Below are 17,865 nucleotides of genomic sequence, written 5' to 3' on the forward strand. Positions count from 1 at the left end.
TCCTCTTTAAATAAAAGCTATAACTGTTACCAAAACAAAACAAAAACCTAGAAAACACCCAACAAGTCTTTCTGCAGGAAAACTGGGAAGACTTAACTACAGTAAAAGGCTATGGAATAAAGTATGCTTTGTGTATTTTATGAGACAACAAAATGAATAGAACCCTGCACTGACTGCAAATAACATGGCTGAAAAGTCAAAATATAATGTCGACATTACTTACATAGGTTATGAAGGGTGGATTGTCTAGATCCTTTGAGACATACAGTAAAAAACAATGTTCCTCATTCAAAGCTTTTAAAAAAGCCAAAGTTGTTGTGCTATCAAGAGGATTTTACGTGTATATAGGAGGGTTTTTTTTTTTTTAAAGGTACAGCGAAGAAAAAGCAGCCTATCTCCAGAGTGCTACAGCTCTACTGGCTAAATTCACATAGGATTTTTTTCTCTCAGGATAGTAAAAGCCCCTGCCCCCTTTTCCTTAACCAATCAGGAGGCTTGCTTCTCTCCTGGAGGCATGTGCGGATACTACTACTTCTGGGCTAGACTGTGTGGTAGTGGAGGGAGAGAGTAACTTGCCAAAAATGGGCAGGGAGTAGGTAGAGTTATGGCTCCATCCCCTACTCACTAGCTAGTGAGTGTGGGAAGTTTGCTGCATTCTTGAAATAATTGTAACAACTTATTCCCTCTCCATCCCCATCAGCAGAGTGTGACGGGTTGGAGCACAGAAACCCCCTTGGGAACTGCCACCTGATCTGCTGAGAGTACCTCTGAGCCCGTTTTCCCTGGCAGCTTGGGACTTCAGTGCCCTGCCAGGTTGTGCCAGACACGCTAGCCAGGCTACAAACACAGACCCAAGTCTGAATCACGTCCCCCACAAGCTGCAGGCTTAACTGAAAACAGCTTAAGAAGTGTTCCTGTCTCCAGCACTCAGATACCCAACTCCCAATGGGGTTCAAACCCCAAATAAATCCATTTTACCCTGTATAAAGCTTATACAGGTAAACTCATAAATTGTTCACCCTCTATAACACTGATAGAGAGATATGCACAGCTGTTTGCCTCCCCAGGTATTAAAACATACTCTGGGTTCATTAATAAGTAAAAAGATTTTATTAAATACAAAAAGTAGGATTTAAGTGGTTCCAAGTAATAACAGACAGAACAAAATGAATTAGCAAGTAAAATAAAATAAAACCCACAAGTCTAAACCTACTACAGTAAGAAAGTGATTACAAATGAAATCTCACACTCACAGATGTTCCAATAAGCTTCTTTTACAGACTAGCCTCCTTCTAGTCTGGATCCAGCAATCACTCACACTCCTATGGTTACTGTCCTTTGTTCCAGTTTCTTTCAGGTATCCTTTGGGGGTGGAAAGGCTACCTCATGAGCCAGCTGAAGACAAAATGGAGGGGATTTCCCAGGGGCTTATATAGTTTCTCTCTTGTGGGTGGAAACCCCTCTCTCCTGCTGTGTAGAATCCAGCTACAGAATGAAGTTTTGGAATCACATAGACAAGTCACATGTCCATCCATGACTCAGTTTTCTGCAGAATTTCCCAGGAAAGCTCAGATGTGGATTGGTGTCTATTAAGATCCATTGTCAGCGTAAGTGTTTCTTAATTGGGCACTTACTGAGAATAGTCTTTTCTCAAGAAGCTGACCAAATGCTTCACTGAGGCTACTTAAAATCAAACAAGTACACAGCCAATATTCATAACTTCGAATACAAAAATGATACATGCATACAAATAGGATGAATATATTCAGGAGATCATAACCTTTGCAGAGATATGTTACATGGCATATGTAGCATAAAACATATTCCAGTTGTGTCATATTTATATTCATAAGCATATTTCTATAAAGCATTATGGGGTGCAACGTCACACAGAGAACTCCAGAAAGCACAGTGCCTCTTCGTGCTTCCTCTGAGGCAGTGTGGCTCCATGCTGCCCTTAGCCTGGGCTCTGTGGTAAGAACATGATCTCGCCCTTTATTTTTAGCAATTTAAAAACTGGGCCTGTCCTTCAGCACAAGTGCTTGGTGAGTTGGTGTCCTAGCAGGCTGCTTTTTCAGGTGGGGCATGGAATTATTCCCTTTCAAAAAGGACATCAAAATATGCCCTGTCTAGCAACCATCCATATGGTAAAGAATGTTACATAAAGAGAACATTTGTGTAGCATAGAACATGTCTGAGGAATGAATTGAGTTTGTTGACTCCAAATGATTTAAACAGGTATCCCTGTGACTTCTTGATTCATGACATACTGAAGAGGTCAAATATACAGTCCATGGTTCCAGAGATTTGTTATGGTCAATTTAAAAAAATCCATATATTTTTATAAATCAGAACAGCTTTTAAAGGAGCTGTTACAACCCTCTGCTTGGAGTTGTACCCTCTGTGTGGAGAAGTAGGCTGTGTGTGAGCAGTTTGCATGAAAAAGGTAAAACCTGGAACATCCCTCTGCTAATGTTCTGGTTTGTCTTAACCAAAGATGAAGACATCCAGTGAAACAGAAATGACAGAGGAAAATAAAGTCTTTAAAGATTATGGACAAATACACGCATCCAATCTTTTAAAAATAACATCAAAAGTCAGGGTTTGGGGGAAAGAGAAAGACGGTGGGGGCATTTAGGGAGCACTTGAAAAGTTTTCTGAAATCTTTTTCTTTAAGCAGTTTGTATCCTGTTTAAAAAATATATAGAGAGAGTGTTCTATTGATTCAGAGGATATTAAATTAGACTGTTAATGTCTGCTTAAAAAAATCAAGCAACTAAATGTTCTTCTTTGTTTTGCCCAATTTCATTTTGATATCACATAGGACATCTTCTTTCCCTTTGTTTTGCCAATTTTCCTATTGCCTTTTCAGTAGGTACCAGAGAGAGCAAATCAAAAAATAACACAATGGCAGCGACACGTCTGGCTAGGAAGAAACACCCAGTAATGTAGTTAAAATGCATCTGCATAATTTTTAGTGATATGTTGTATGTGGAAATGAAAAGCAACAGCTTTTTATTATTATTGTATTATCAATACAGTGAAGCATCCTGCTGAAGAATTTAACTTTGTCTTTGACAGCTTCTCCCACACAAACTGCACTCCCAAAATGCACTATAGAGTTAAATAATATAAGGCTGCAGCAGTCAGTAAAGTGTTATGGTGACTATTCAGAAAAACAAGTTCTTATACAGAGGGAGTAGGTGGGAATTATAAGGTGTAGGTGAGGTAGAAGGGGGTGGTTTAAGGTGAGATTTTAAGGTAAGTGCTTGTAATGAGATCCAGAGAATTTCATCTCTGCTGTAGAATGTGGGTCTGAGCCAGGGGTAAACAGAGGGCCAGATTCTGGACCCTGGGCTGCCTTTGTACGTAGATCCAGGAGAGAGAGAGGAGACAGAGCACACCCTGGAGGAATTCCCCCAGGACAGAGGCAGCGTAGGGTTGCCTGGTGTTACACTGCACCCCTCAGAGCTCCAGTGTAGGGTCATGCTTCAAGCGGCCAGAGTGCTGTGTGCTTCTGCAGTTCTGAGCTGCGGAGCAGCCCATAGATGGCTGGGTAAGGCTGCTGTAAGTTAGAACAGCCCACATATGCCAGGGTTTGCATGGGCCCCCAGAGGTACCTTTTTATCACAGGTACAAAATGCAATGCTTGTGTTTAACTGAAGAAATGTAAATGAATTGATGGACTTGATAAACAACACAAAGTAGCCAGTTTTACCTGCAAATGCAATATCAGGGAGACATTCTTCTGCACCCTGTACCCAACTCTGCTGGGTTCTTCTCCTTGGCACCCACAGAGACAGAGGGCAGGTTGGGACCCTTAGAATATATTCATAAAAAAGCTTGATGCTGCCCATATTCCTCTTACTCACATTGAACAGTGCCTTTTTTGCAAATATTTAAACTCCTTGAGGAGTAAAGGGCCACTCAACACTGGCAAAGAAGGCAAAATTAGGCCCAAAACCACATAGAGAAGCATAAGCAGTAGCAGATACTGAGGGGGGAAAAGCTGCTCTGGTAGGGAGACATTGGCACATGCTTGACACCAGAAAGCAGTAAGGGGCTGCAAATTGAAAACATTTGGGAGCTGTAGCAGAATCAGTTTGATGCCGATTCCCTAATGGAGAAATGTTAGGAACAGGTGAAGGCCATTCACCCCACCACACTTGCCCTTCTATTGGCATCTAATTATGTTTTCCCTGTTCAACCCCTCATTTTCCAGAACACCCCTCGAAAACCCACCAATAACTACTAGGGGTTGTAGTTTACAGAGATAACTTTTTTTTTATTGTGGTTTGATAAATAACTGTAAAAGAGCCTGCTGGGGCAATCGAATGCATAGTTCCTGCCTTGTAAATCTAGATGGGGTATTTCTGACCCTATGTGTCCAAATGCCACAGTGATCGGCTTTATCTCACAGACACAAGCTGCAGTGGGCAAGATGAGCTAGGGCCAGTAAAACCCTCTGCAACATGCTTCTAGCTTGTGTACATTGCAGCCCCAGAGGGGGTAGCAAATTATGAATTGCTTGAATAGGGAGGGAATCCTAGCCCGTAACAATCTTTCCAAAGATGTTGTGGCCAGGAGTTAGAGCAAAATGATATTACACATGTAGTGCACTGGGACCTTCCCTTCGACTAGATTAATTCAGGTGACACACCCAAAGTAGTGGAACGGAATGAAGACAACACCCACCACTTAGGCATTTAAAAGTAAACCTAACAAGGCACTGGAAAACAAAAAACTCTGCCCAGGGATGGGGGATGGATTGCATAGCACCAGAAAGAGCTTCCCCACCCTCTTTCGCCTTTGTGACCACAACATAGGCCTGCGCAGCACATTTCATTAGGGCGTGCACCCGGGGAATTTTTTTTTTTTTAAAGGCGAACATCATAAAGGGCGGGGTGTGGGAGGGGGTGCTGTGTGCAGGAAGGGGCTCAGGGCAAGGGATTGGGGCAGAGGAAGGGTGTGGGGTGTATGAGGGGGCTCAGGACAGGGAGTTGGGGTGCAGGAGGGGTACAGGGTGCAGGCAGGGGGCTCAGGGCAGGAGGGGGCTCAGAGCAGGGGGTTGCGGGGCAAGATGCAGGCAGGGGGCTCAGGGCAGGGAGTTGAGGGGCAGGAAGGGGGCTCAGGGCAGGGAGTTGGGGTGCAGGAGGGTAGGCTGTTTGCAGGCAGGCCCGGGGCTGGGGATCTGGGCTCCCCTGTCCCGGCGGGAAGGCTCGGGGGCCAGGCAGAGGGGGCCGGGCTGGGCGCTTGGGGCCAGGCCGGGCAGAGGCAGCCGGGGTGGATCACAGAGGGGCCGGGCTGCTCCCAGGGCTGGACCCAAGGCTGAGGGTGCCGGGCCAGAGCCCCCGAACAGCGCCGGGGAGCTGAGCTTGCAGCCGGGCTGCGGAGGGGCCTGTGGGCCGGGCTCGCCCTCTGCCCCGGGCCTGCTGGCTCCCGGGCCCCACTTAAGGTGGGCTGGGCTCAGGGGCGGCCTGACCCCCCCGGGTGGTGCCCGGGCCCCCGGCCAGCGCGGGGAGCCGCAGGCGGGTTTGGGGCCCTGGGCGGGGGGGGGCTGTGGCAGCACCCCCGCGGGCCACCTTAAGCGGCTGTGTTGGTGCTGCCGGGTGGGAGGCTGCCAGGGAGCACATGGGGCTGTTAAAGCAGCCAGCCCGGCCCTGGGGAAGGGGAGCCCGGCTCAACCGGGTGCAGGCAGGGGGCTCAGGGCAGGGAGGGGGGGTGCAGGAGGGGTTCGGGCTCCGCCCGGCCCGGCCCGGCACGGCACCGCTAACCCGCAGCGGCGCGCTCCCTGCCTGCCAGTGCCCCACGCTGCTCACCACGTCCCCGCGCAGCCCCGGGGGAGGGGAGGGGCGGCACAGAGCTCTGCACGCTGCCCTTGCCACGCCTCTAGGTACCTCCCCTGAAGCTCCCATTGGCCGCGGTTCCCCGTTCCCGGCCAATGGAAGCTTCGGGAGGCAGTGCCTGGAGCAACCCCCGGCCCCAGAGACATGGTGCCCTGATGGCTGCTTCTGAAAGCAGCGCGGGGCCTGCGGCACCACGGGGGGCCAATCCCGCGGGCCGGATCCAAAGCCCTGAGGGGTCAGATCCGGATCCGGCCCATGGGCATTAGGGTGTGCCCGGGCACACCCGGCACACCCCGTGTGCAAGCCTATGGCCCACAACAATGCTACTGGCTAGATGATGCTAGTTAGAAATCAAAGACTGCAAATCACTGTTTAAAAATTCTGATTTGCAGGCAAATATTTGCACCTCCTCACCAGGAAATATTAAAATATAATAACATTAGATACAAAATGCAAATAAACAAATTTCCCTTGGTGATGGCCAGATCCTTAATCAAGTTAAAATAACCCACCCAAATCCAGTCTTCCACTGAAACCTCCTCTGGCTGGACTTGAAGTGCCCATGCCAAATGTATATGCTAGAAAATGTGAATTGTGTCCTTCCTTGAATCTCAAGCCTGGTGGGGAATAGGAGTGTGAAGCTTCAAATTCTGTGGCCTATAAGATCCACTTCATTGGGACTGAGTCCCTTCTTCACATTAGTGACTTACTGTATGTCCAAAATGAAGCACTGCAGAACCTCAGAAACCTCTCTTTCATCCTCCAGCACTAGCCACATTTGGTTGTCTGTCTTCTTTAGAAGGAGGACGTGGTTGGCAAGGTTTTGATTTGCCACAGAGAGCTATGCTAGGCAGAAGGCTCAGGGAAATTATTCAAATCCTTAAGTTCCCTCTAAGGCCTTGTCTACACTGGCAAGCTACTGTGAAGTAAAGCAGCTTTCTGCGGCGTAACTCCCGAGGTGTACACACTGCCAAGCCACTTTGTGTGCAGAAACTCCTCAGTTGCAGCGTTGCAAAAAAGCCACCTCGACGAGAGTCATAAGCCTTAAAGCGCAGAGGCTCCAGCACTGTATTGGCAGTGTAAACACACTACCGCGCAGAAAACAATCAGTTGGCCTCCAGAAGTGTCCCATAATCCCACAAGTGGACGCTCCGCTCATTGGTTTGAACTCGGCTGCCCTGGAGACATGTGCCCCTCCCCTTTCATAAAATCATAGAAGATTAGGGTTGGAAGAGACCCTCAGGAGGGCATCTAGTCCAACCCCCTGCTCAAAGCAGGACCAACACCAACTAAATCATCTCAGCCAGGGCTTTGTCAAGCGGGGCCTTAAAAACCCCTAAAGATGGAGATTCACCCCTCCCTAGGTAACCCATTCCAGTGCTTTCAAAGCTCGTTTCTGGGTGCTGTGCTGATCTGCTCCGGGACACAAAGCAAACCATTAATGTGGAATGCTCCTGCTGTTCAACACAGAGGCAGGCCTGTGTGTGAGAGAGAAAGACAGATTGCTGTGCAGAGAGCTGGGGAGGGAGGCGAGGACTGATGTTGGGGTTTCCCCCTTCCCCTGCCTCAGGACTGGTTGCTTTCTGCCGCTGTCTGAACTTACAAGACAGCATGCTGACACACTCTGTTCCCCCAAAACACACTGTCTCTCCCACCCACCCCAGTACACACACACACACTCTCTCTGTCACACACTTTGCCACCCACCCCCTCTTCAGTTGAAAAGCAGCTGGCAATGTAGTAGGATGCCCATGGAACAATGAGATTGGGAAACCTGCATCATGTGACGCTGTACCTGCCCCATGAGGCATTGCAAACCCTTCCCAAAGCACCCTGCGGCCAGTTGCACAGTGGGATAGCTACCACAATGCACTGCTCTCTTTGCCATTGCAAGAGCTGCTAATGGGGATGCACTCCACCGTCACAAGGAGCACAGGGTGGACATGCAACAGCGGTTTAATTCCAGCGCTTTAATAAAAGTGGTATAACTTGTTGCGCAGAAACTTGCCAGTGCTTGCCGCGGCAGCACTGTGACACGGGCAGTGTAGTCACGCTTTATCGCCGGGGGAGAGCTCTCCCGGCAATAAAAAATAACCACCCCGAACGAGGGGTGGTAGCTTTATTGCTGGGAGAAGCGCTGTCTATACTGGTGCTTTTCAGCGCCAAAACGTTTGTCACTCGGGTGTGTTTTTTCATGAACAACTAAAGTTTTAGCGCTGAAAGTGGCAGTGTAGACACAGTCTACATATGGCCTGTCCAGCTCCAGGATTAGGTCTAATGAAAACAGCTCAGAGTTTGGAAAGAGTTCAGTGGGTTAGCACTGTAAGTTCTCCAATTGTTTATTGTGTTCTGCAGGGCAGGACTAGGATAGATTGGGGGTACAGGGTAACCTCTGTGTTCATTACATAGTGTGAAATGAATGCAGCTGCTCTAACATGGACCCCTACTTCCTTCTAAGTACTGGATGAGGTAGGGCAGACAGACAACTGCTGAAGGATGATATCGCACTGAAGTCAATGAGTTACACCAGGAATGAATTTGGCGTCTTCAACTTCTGCTGCAGACTCTAAAGTTAGGGAGCAGCTCTGGCACTACCCTGACAATGGGGCTGGTTTGATCACACAGTCCTGCTAATGTGACTTGGCCATGACCTGGGTCAACTGCTTGTAGTGAAGAGAGTAGTTCGGTCTGTGCACTATAGAGCTGGTTTTGAAATGTTGTTTTTATTTTCAGGAGAGGGAAACAGTTCAGTTACCCCTCCCCACACAACCACTCTGCACGTTTTGGGTCTTCACTGATTTTTTGTTTTTTGACATCTAAAACCAAATGTTTTTAGTTGTCATCAATGGAGACATTTTGGTTTTTGGTCAGGAAAAACTGAAAATGTTTCCGTTTTTTCAATAAGAAAGGAAGCTTGTCTGGAGAAAATTTCAATTTTCAAATATTCTCAACAAAATATTTTGAGCCAACTCTACTACTGGGTCTTCCAGGCAACAGCAGGGTACAACTTGTGATGGTGCTCTTTGACGCAGACACCAGTTTCCTAGAAACTTCAGTGAGACCACCAGTTCATTCCAGCTAAGCTCCTGAACAGCTGTCAGATGGCAGCATCTGTCAGTCATTATCAGCCTGGGCCGAATTGGAACTGGTGAGCTAACGCTAAAAGACTGTGTCTCATCACATCATTCTCTTTAGCTCAGAGATGCCCACTACAAGTCATGTCCCTGCTCTGTACCTCAGTTTCCCCATCTGTAAAATGGGGATGATACTGACCTCCTTTGTAAAGCATTTTGAGATCTACTAATCAAAAGCACTATAAAGAAATAAGTAATATTATTACTTATTCCTGGAAGTTCCTTGCTTCTCCCAGTTGAGGACTCCTACTATGTTTGCACCCAAGGATGAATCCGGCACTGCATTTCCTTGGATTTACAGAGCAGAGTTCACAATAGGTCAGATTTTAGCAGAAGACTGATTTATGCTTGTCTATGACCTCTTATGACAAATATGCTAGTACAAAAGTACAGTAATGCAGGCATAAGGCTCTCACAGTGAATACCACTGGCCCAGAGGGCATTCTGGAGCAGAACAAGGATGGGCCAGAGGAAGAAGGAAGTGGGAAGGGACATGGATGGAGCAATCCAGTGCCTTGGCTAGTCCCATGCGGCCACAATGCCCATAGGAGTCATGAAAGCTAGGGTGTAATTTAGGGGAGTGTTCAGGACTGCCCTCGCATATGCCTGGGCCAAACTGGCCCCTGGCAGATAGAGATTCAGATAGGCACAAGGCAGCCCCCTCAACTCAGTCCCTATGCTAGCCGGAGTGTCTGTGCCAGGATGAATTCTCTTCCTTGCCTCTATGTTTGGAAGCATATAGGATTGTTTATGCAAGTTTTAATACAACAACTTGACCCCATTGTTTATTTCAAGCTTTCATGCTGCTTGAGTTTCAAAGAGCTGTTGTGGAGAGTTTCAAAGAGCTGCAGTGGAGATGTCTAGCTTCGGGGTATGGGTGTTGTAACAACTGTGTTCCACCTCATCCAGCCAGTGGCTATCTCTGAATATGTGTTCAGAGAGCTGCAGCTGCTGTGAAGAGGTGTTGGGGGCAGGATGAGGAGATTAAAAAGGCAGCAAATGGTGATATTCTCCCAGGAACTGATCCCATCTCTCTCCCCTCTGCTTGGGTGAGTCTGAAGCTTCATGAGCCTAATGTGCTCTGGGCTGTAAAGTTGTTATTCTTGGGGGGGGGGTTCCTTTAATTCCAGTGATTTTTAGACAGGAGTCCCCTATCTCCACCCAGCTGCAGTTGACTGCTGCTTTTCCCTGCCTCCTCATTTCTGTTCACTGGTGGTTCGACCTTGGACCTCAGTTGCCTCTTCCTTTTAACACCTACCCCTTTCCCTCCTCCATTAACTAATCTATAAAATTCCTTGCATCCATCTTCACTGCTTTTAAAATGTCAACTCTTCCTTTCCTTTAGACCTTGTCCATATCTCTTTCTGCCTTCCTGGATCTCTGCCCTCTTCTTGCAGGGAGCTGTCTCTATATTTGCCTGACTTCCTTACAGAAATAGCATGTCATGCATTATTCTACATGGAATGCTTGCTGGAGCCTATGATTATTGCCCAACACATGGAAAGGGGTTTTTCTTCGCTCTCCCAGAGCAAAGTTCAAGTGAGCAAAAGTCAATTTTCGCCTCCTGTTCAGTTGTATTTACTTCCTGCTGCCTGTCAGTGCACAGAGCCATTGATGGCCCCAGAGCTCTTGATCTGGTTTATTTTTCATTTGCTGCCGGCCGATTAGCAGTGAAGTGAATGAGTCCAGGCAGCTTTGTTTCTGTCAGCTGCAGTGAAAACAGAGCTCAAAGTCTGCGAGGGTGTAGCAATGGTATTGCACATGGTGGGCAGGACACAGGAAATGTACACTGGTAAGAGATCCAGACTTGGAGAGAACTGAAAATAGGAGGTAGCTGGAGGAAAAGAGGTGCTGCTGCTCTGTATTTGATCTTGAGGCAGTGCTAGAGAAGAAGTAGTATCAGATGGAGAACCAGTTGTTCCAGGGGCTGGCTAATCTCTTCTTGCTTTTGAATTTAATGCATTTACAGGAAGATTCTGGACTCTCTGACATCCTCAGTTGTGCTCATCTCCCCTCACCACATTGTGGTGTTGCACTCCTTATGCTCCTTAGAATTTACTTTCAAAACCAGTAATTATTCCTTTAGACAACAGTTTATCAGTGAACAAAGGTAACCTTCCTGATGGAAGCATTTAAAAACACTGACAACGACCTCCTGTCACAAAGTTGTGTTTGCCCTGTGGTCTCTGCCATCTCTCTCTTTTTCACCACGCTTCTCCCTGGTATTCTTTGGGGTGATCTCAATAACCTGTGCTTGCTTAACCACCAACTCAGCCAAAACTCTGGTGTGTGCTTCTGTTCCTCCCCCCTCCCCTCCCCGGGTTGTCTACTGTAGCAGGCTTTTGTGTCTACTTTGCATCCATCTTGCCTAAACTCCAGCCTCATGTCTTGGGAGGTCCCTGAGGATTTGTGATTTTTCTCAGATGATTCTGTTCGGTGTTCCCTTCTACCTTGTGCTAAAAGTATTGAGCTGGAAGTTTTTTTACCTTGGCATTTAAGGCTCCCTAATCTAGAAAGCGATCATATTTGTGTGATTTGTTTGCTGCTGTTTCTCTGCACACCTATCCACAACTTGTGCTCAGTCTCTGGGAGTAACCACAATGAGGTCTGAAACCATGTTAGTGCCTTTCTAGAGAACCTGGTATTTGGCCTTTGCTCAGTGTGGTGGAATTGTCTCCCTGGTGATATTCATCTTGCTGATTCATTATGTCATCCTAAAACAGTTTTACATTTTAAAAAATCTTGTTACGCCCTCACCTGGGCTATAAAATCAAACACTACTAGTATAGAACCCAGCCTTTGTTAGAATAGGCCATTAAATGGTATCTGCCTAAAAGGATTAACGATGCAGTCGGTCTCAACTCTTCCTAATTTGAGATCCCTATTCGCCCCTGGCCTATAAATTATGGAGAGGGAATAGGAGCCAGAGACTTCTTGGTTTTCATCCTTGCTGTGCCAATAATTTGTTGTGTGATCTTGTGCAAACTGATCACCTGCTCAGTGCCTCTGTTTCCCAGTCTAAACAATGGGTGACTGTACTTCCCCCACTTCACAGCATTGGTAGGAGAATTATGAAGCTCGTATTTGCAATATACTTAGCATTAACAAAATATTTTACATCTGCAGTGTTACCTTGTTTCAGAGAAATTAATACAACATTGCTTATTTTTTTATATCATGCAGCAAAACCTATCTCAGCAACCAGCGCTGTCTCAATTGCACTCATTACTATAATAAACTGGCCTGTGTATGTACATCACTGCCATCTACTGGATAGAATCAGAACTGCTCAACTGTGTGTCACAGACCTGTGTTCTGCTAGATTCTTCTTTTAGTTCATACTTGTGGAACTAGAGTGACCAGATGTCCCAATTTTATAGAGACAATCCCGATTTTGGGGTCTTTTTCTTATATAGGCTCCTATTACCCCTCACCCCTGTCCTGATTTTTCACACTTGCTGTCTGGTCACCCTATGTGGAACAGAAGGGTGGGAATTCTGTCCTTGATGTTGCAGTGAAGTCCTAAGTAGTGTGCAGCACAATGATATATGTGGAGTGACAGTATTGCCAAATCTGGTAATATTTGCAGGTATAAAAATTTCATTTAAAAAAAATCACACCCCAGGCCTCAGGTGTAGTTCTAGGATGACCACTGACAGATCCCCAGAATATTGGCCATCTAGGTACTTCCAGAGTACTGTGGGCCAGCCCTCCACCAGCATGACCTCTCAAGCACAGTGTGTGCTAGCTTATGCTGCACAGAGGACACCATTTTAAAGAGCATGACCCTCTGTCAGTACTGAAAACAGGGCTGTCTGGCTTAAAATTGAATGAATGGCCTGCTTAGGTAGTGCACGTCCTCTTTTCAGTCTTGCTCTCACTGTTGGTCACAGCGCTATGTGTTGATGGGTGGGTCCTGGGCCATGTACAGTGCTCAGGATGGAAGGGGAGGGTGTGAAAGATGCGATGAGAGGTGTGTTATCAAGCTGCTATAACTGTCCTGCAGTTATAGGGGGGCAGACTTGGGCTGAGGGAATAGACCATGGATGTAACTGGTTCCTTGGTTGTCCCTCCCCAAGCACTAGCCCCTATGCTGGCCTCTGCCAACCCTCCCACCCTGGGCCACTATGCTGGCCTCTGCCAGTCCTCCCACCCCTCCCAGAAGTGCCCCGTGGAGGGAGTAGGGGTTCTGTGGGGGGTGCTGGGCAGTTGTGGTGGGGCTGTGGGCAGGGGTGGTGTTGTGCAGGGCACTGTGCATTTGTGGGTGGGTCTGGGGGGCCTCTGGCCATAGGGAGTCAGGGGGTGTTGGGTGGGGGGGCTGTGTGGTGTGGTATGGGCCTGCCCCCGAGGGGAAGGGACATGCTGGCAGCACAGGGCCGGGCAGGCCACTGTGTGTCTGGCAACTGCCAGTTTGTAAATAGTGCCCTCGCATTGGGCAGAGCGGGGCTTCCCCTGCCATGCCATGCCCCATTGCCTCTGGCTTGCCCCTCACTTCAGGGACTGATCTCCCTGCGCCATGCTCCATTGCCTCCATGGGGTCCCACAAAAGGTTAATCCAGCCCTTCTAGTCTCTGCCACCCTCCCCCCACCCCTCTCAGTACTGGCCCCTATCCTGACCTCTGCCAGCCCTGCCACCCCTCCCAGTACTGGCCGCAATCCTGACATCTGCCAGCCTCTCCCAGCACTGGCCCCTATCCTGGCCTAGCTGCTGTGGATCTCCCAGGCTCAGGGAGGACAGGACCCATAAGAACATAAGAACGGCCATAGTGGGTCAGACCAAAGGTCCATCAAGCCTCTGACAGTGGCCAATGGCAGGTGCCCCAAAGGGAATTAACAGAACAGGTTATCATCAAGTGATCCATGCCCTGTCACTCAATCCCAACTTCTGGCAAACAGAGGCTAGGGACTCCATTCCTGCCCATCCTGGCTAATAGCCATTGATGGACTTATCTTCCATGAATCTATCTAGCTCCTTTTTGAACCCCGTTATAGTATTGGCCTTCACAACACCCTCTGGCAAAGAGGTCCTGAGGTTGACAGTGCGTTGCGTGAAAAAATACTTTCTTGTGTTTGTTTTAAACCTGCTACCTATTAATTTCATTTGGTGGCCCCTTGTTCTTGTATTATGAGAAGGAGTAAATAACACTTCCTTATTTACTTTCTCTATACCACTCAAGTATCAGAGGGGTAGCCGTGTTAGTCTGGATCTGTAAAAAGTGACAAAGAGTCCTGTGGCACCTTATAGACTAACAGACGTATTGGAGCATAAACTTTCGTGGGTGAATACCCACTTCGTCGGATGCATGTACTGCCACAGGACTCTTTGTCGCTCTATACCACTCATGATTTTATAGACCTCTATCATATCCCCCCTTAGTCGCCTCTTTTCCAAGCTGAAAAGTCCCAGTCTTATTAATCTCTCCACATACAGAAGCCGTTCTATATCCCTAATCATTTTTGTTGTTCTTTTCTGAACCTTTTCCAATTCCAATATATCTTTTCTGAGATGGGGCGACCACATCTGCACGCAGTATTCAAGGTGTGGGCGTACCATGGATTTATATAGAGGCAATATGATATTTTCTGTCTTATTATCTATCCCTTTCTTGATGATTCCCAACATTCTGTTCGCTTCTTTGACTGCCGCTGCACATTGAGTGGATGATTTCAGATAACTATCCACAATGACTCTAAGATTTCTTTCTTGAGTGGTAACAGCTAATTTATGTAGATGTATAGTTAGGATTATGTTTTCCAATGTGCATTACTTTGTATTTATCAAAATTAAATTTCATCTGCCATTTTGTTGCCCAGTCACCCAGTTTTGTGAGATCCTTTTGTAGCTCTTCGCAGTCTGCCTGGGACTTAACTATCGTGAGTAGTTTTGTATCATCTGCAAATTTTGCCACCTCACTATTTACCCCTTTTTCCAGATCGTTTATGAATATGTTAAATAGGACTGGGCCCAGTACAGATCCCTGGGGGACACCACTATTTACCTCTCCATTCTGAAAACTGACCATTTATTCCTACCCTTTGTTTCTTATCTTTTTTAACCAGTTACCAATCCATGAGAGAGCCTTCCCTCTTATCCCATGACTGCTTATTTTGCTTAAGAGCCTTTGGTGAGGGACCTTGTCAAAGGCTTTCTGAAAATCTAAATACACTATATCCACTGGATCTCCTTTGTCCGCATGTTTGTTGATCCCCTCAAAGAATTCTAGTAGATTGGTGAGGCATGATTTCCCTTTACAAAAACCATGTTGACTATTTCCCAACAAATTATGTTCATCTATGTGTCTGACAATTTTGTTCTTTACCATAGTTTCAACCAATTTGCCCGGTACTGAAGTGAGGCTTACTGGCCTGTAGTTGCCAGGGTCACCTCTGGAGCCCTTTTTAAAAAATGGCGTCACATTAGTTATCCTCCAGTCATTTGGTACAGAAGCTGATTTAAATGATAGGTTACAGAGGACAGTTAGTAGTCCTGCAATTTCACATTTGAGTTCTTTCAGAACTCTTAGTGAATACCATCAGGTCCTGGAGACTTATTACTGTTCAGTTTATCAATTTGTTCCAAAACCTCCTCTAAAGACACCTCAATTTGGGACAGTTCCTCAGATCTGTCACCCAAAGAGAATGGCTCAGGTTTGGGAATCTCCCTCATATCCTCAACAGTGAAGACCGAAGCAAAGAATTAATTTAGTTTCTCCGCAATGGCCTTATCATTTTTGAGTGCTCCTTTAGCACAGGGGTCAGCAACGTTTGGCACGCAGCTCGCCAGGGTAAGCCGATCGCAGCTCCCACTCACCGTGGTTCGCCGTCCTGGGCCAATGGGGGCGGCGAGAAGCGGCGCAGGCGAGGGATGTGCTGGCCGCGGCTTCACGCTGCCCCCATTGGCCCGGGATGGCAAATCGCGGCCAGTGGGGGCCACGATTGGCCGAACCTGCCGCGTCAGCAGGTAAATAGCGTGCCAAACGTTGCCGATCCCTGCTTTAGCATCTCAATTGTCCAGTGGCCCCACTGGTTGTTTAGCAGGCTTTCTGCTTCTGATGTATTTTTAAAAAAAAATTGCTATTGCTTTTGGGGTCTTTGGCTAGCTGTTCTTCAAATTCTTGTTTGGTCTTTCTAATTATATTTTGACACTTAATTTGCCAGAGTTTATGCTCTTTCCTATTTTCCTCATTAGGATGTATCTTCCACTTTTTAAAGGATGCCTCTTTGCCTCTCACTGCTTCTTTTACGTTGTTGTTTAACCAGGGTGGCTCTTTTCTCCTCCTCTTACGATGTTTTTTTAAATTGGGGTATTTTAAATTGGGGGGGACCCAGGCACTGCTCCTTTAAGAAGCGCAACGCTTCCTTACGCAGGAATCTGATTCCTCTGCTCTCACACTCCACCGCCTCTCTCCTGTTAGCCAGTCAGAGCACACTTCCGGCGTAGCCGGCCAGCCTATCGCTGCGCTCCACGAAAGGCAGCGCCGTTGGGGCGTGGTTTAAGGCGGGAGAGCAGGCGAGTGGCAGCGCCGCTGGCCAATCGGAAGGCGACCTAAGCTCTGGCGCGGGAGGTCGGTTGCTAGCTCCGTCAATGGGGATGTCGGGGTGGGGCGCAGTTGGCGCGCGGTAGATAGGCGGGCGGGTAGCCGACCAGTTCTGGCTAGGCCACGTGACGGGGGAGTCGGGGCTGTGGACGGCGGCTGCGGGGGGCGCGCGGCGAGGTGAGCGTTGTAACCCCCGCCCGGTAGAAGTGGGGGGCAGGGCCTGCATTTCCCCCCAGCCCGTCGGGAGGCTGGGCAACGCCCGGGGGGGCTGAGGGAAAGGACTTGCCCGCGGGGCATGCTGGGGTATTGGCGGGGTGAGGGCCTGGGTGTATGGGGAGGGGGTTTTATTAGAGGGGCAGGCAGCGACTGGGAGGGGTGGTGGGAGAGGGCTCGGGGAGGCGTGGGGCGTAGCGGGGCCTGGTATGGGGGGAGCGCATGGGCCGGGGTGGGGGAAGGGCAAAGCATAGGCTGAGGGGGGAGGGAGGCGAGGCTTAGCTTGGGTGGGTCTAGGCCCCTTAGAGAACTGTTGGGGGGCTGGGCCTGTAACGGGTGTGCGGGGTGTGGCTAGGCCCGGGGGGTTGCTGAGTAGGTGGGGCTCAGCCCTGGAAGCATGGAGCCCTGGGCGGTATGGTGAGGGTGTCTGAGGACGTCCCCGGGGGGAGGTCGTGGGGGGGGTGTGGGTATGCCTAATGGGAGTACCGTGGTTGGGTACGCACTGACTGAGCCAGGGAGTGGCCAGGCTGAATTGGGAGTCCAGAAACATGAGGTGAATGGTGATCTCCGCACAGGTAGCCGAGTCCATTGTGCCCACAGGACTCTATGCAAGCAGCGTAAGTGACCCATGCACTTTTATTAAACCCTGTTAGACTTGAAACAATTGTGGCTGAGAACAGCTAGTCCATTCTGGTAGATTCTGAGATTGTCTGTTCTCAGGGGTGGGGTGAGTAGACAATGTGACTGACACACCATCCAGCGAGAAGCTAATGTGGCATTTAGTCATCCCAGTCTGATATGGGACCAAGATTATGGGTTTGGGTGAGAGGGGATGTAAGATGGATGCAGAGTTGGTGGGTTTTTAATATTGTTTGAATGTGGGAGGTGAAGTCACTAAGATTAGATCTCTCGTAAAAATCAGGATGTTCAGAAATGGCTCTTCTGAACAGACAGTTCTGCAGAGGGGGATATAGAGGATAAAAGATAATATCAAGACTATAGCAATATGAATGGAGCTAGGGTGAGGAGGGAAGCAGATGGAAGTTACTGGAAGGGAAGAGTTCAAACAAGAGACATAAGAGCCACCAGGTGTGGAGGAGGAAACGGAAATTAAACAATATACCTAGTAAAAAG

The 17,865-nt window shown here is 48.1% G+C and overlaps 1 protein-coding gene across 1 annotated transcript in view; it reads left to right on the forward strand.

Annotated features, from left to right (window-relative positions):
• The first annotated feature begins 16,608 nt into the window (after positions 1-16,608).
• The window catches only part of CANX (calnexin), a 32,908-nt gene continuing 31,651 nt past the window's right edge, over positions 16,609-17,865 (forward strand). The window contains exon 1 of the mRNA XM_024199768.1: positions 16,609-16,695. The gene's annotated coding sequence lies outside the window, so the exon portion shown is untranslated. The remainder of the gene's footprint in view (positions 16,696-17,865) is intronic.

This window comes from Terrapene carolina, unplaced genomic scaffold, assembly GCF_002925995.2.
Source record: "Terrapene carolina triunguis isolate 2854851 unplaced genomic scaffold, T_m_triunguis-2.0 Scaffold629, whole genome shotgun sequence".
NCBI lineage: Eukaryota > Metazoa > Chordata > Testudines > Emydidae > Terrapene > Terrapene triunguis.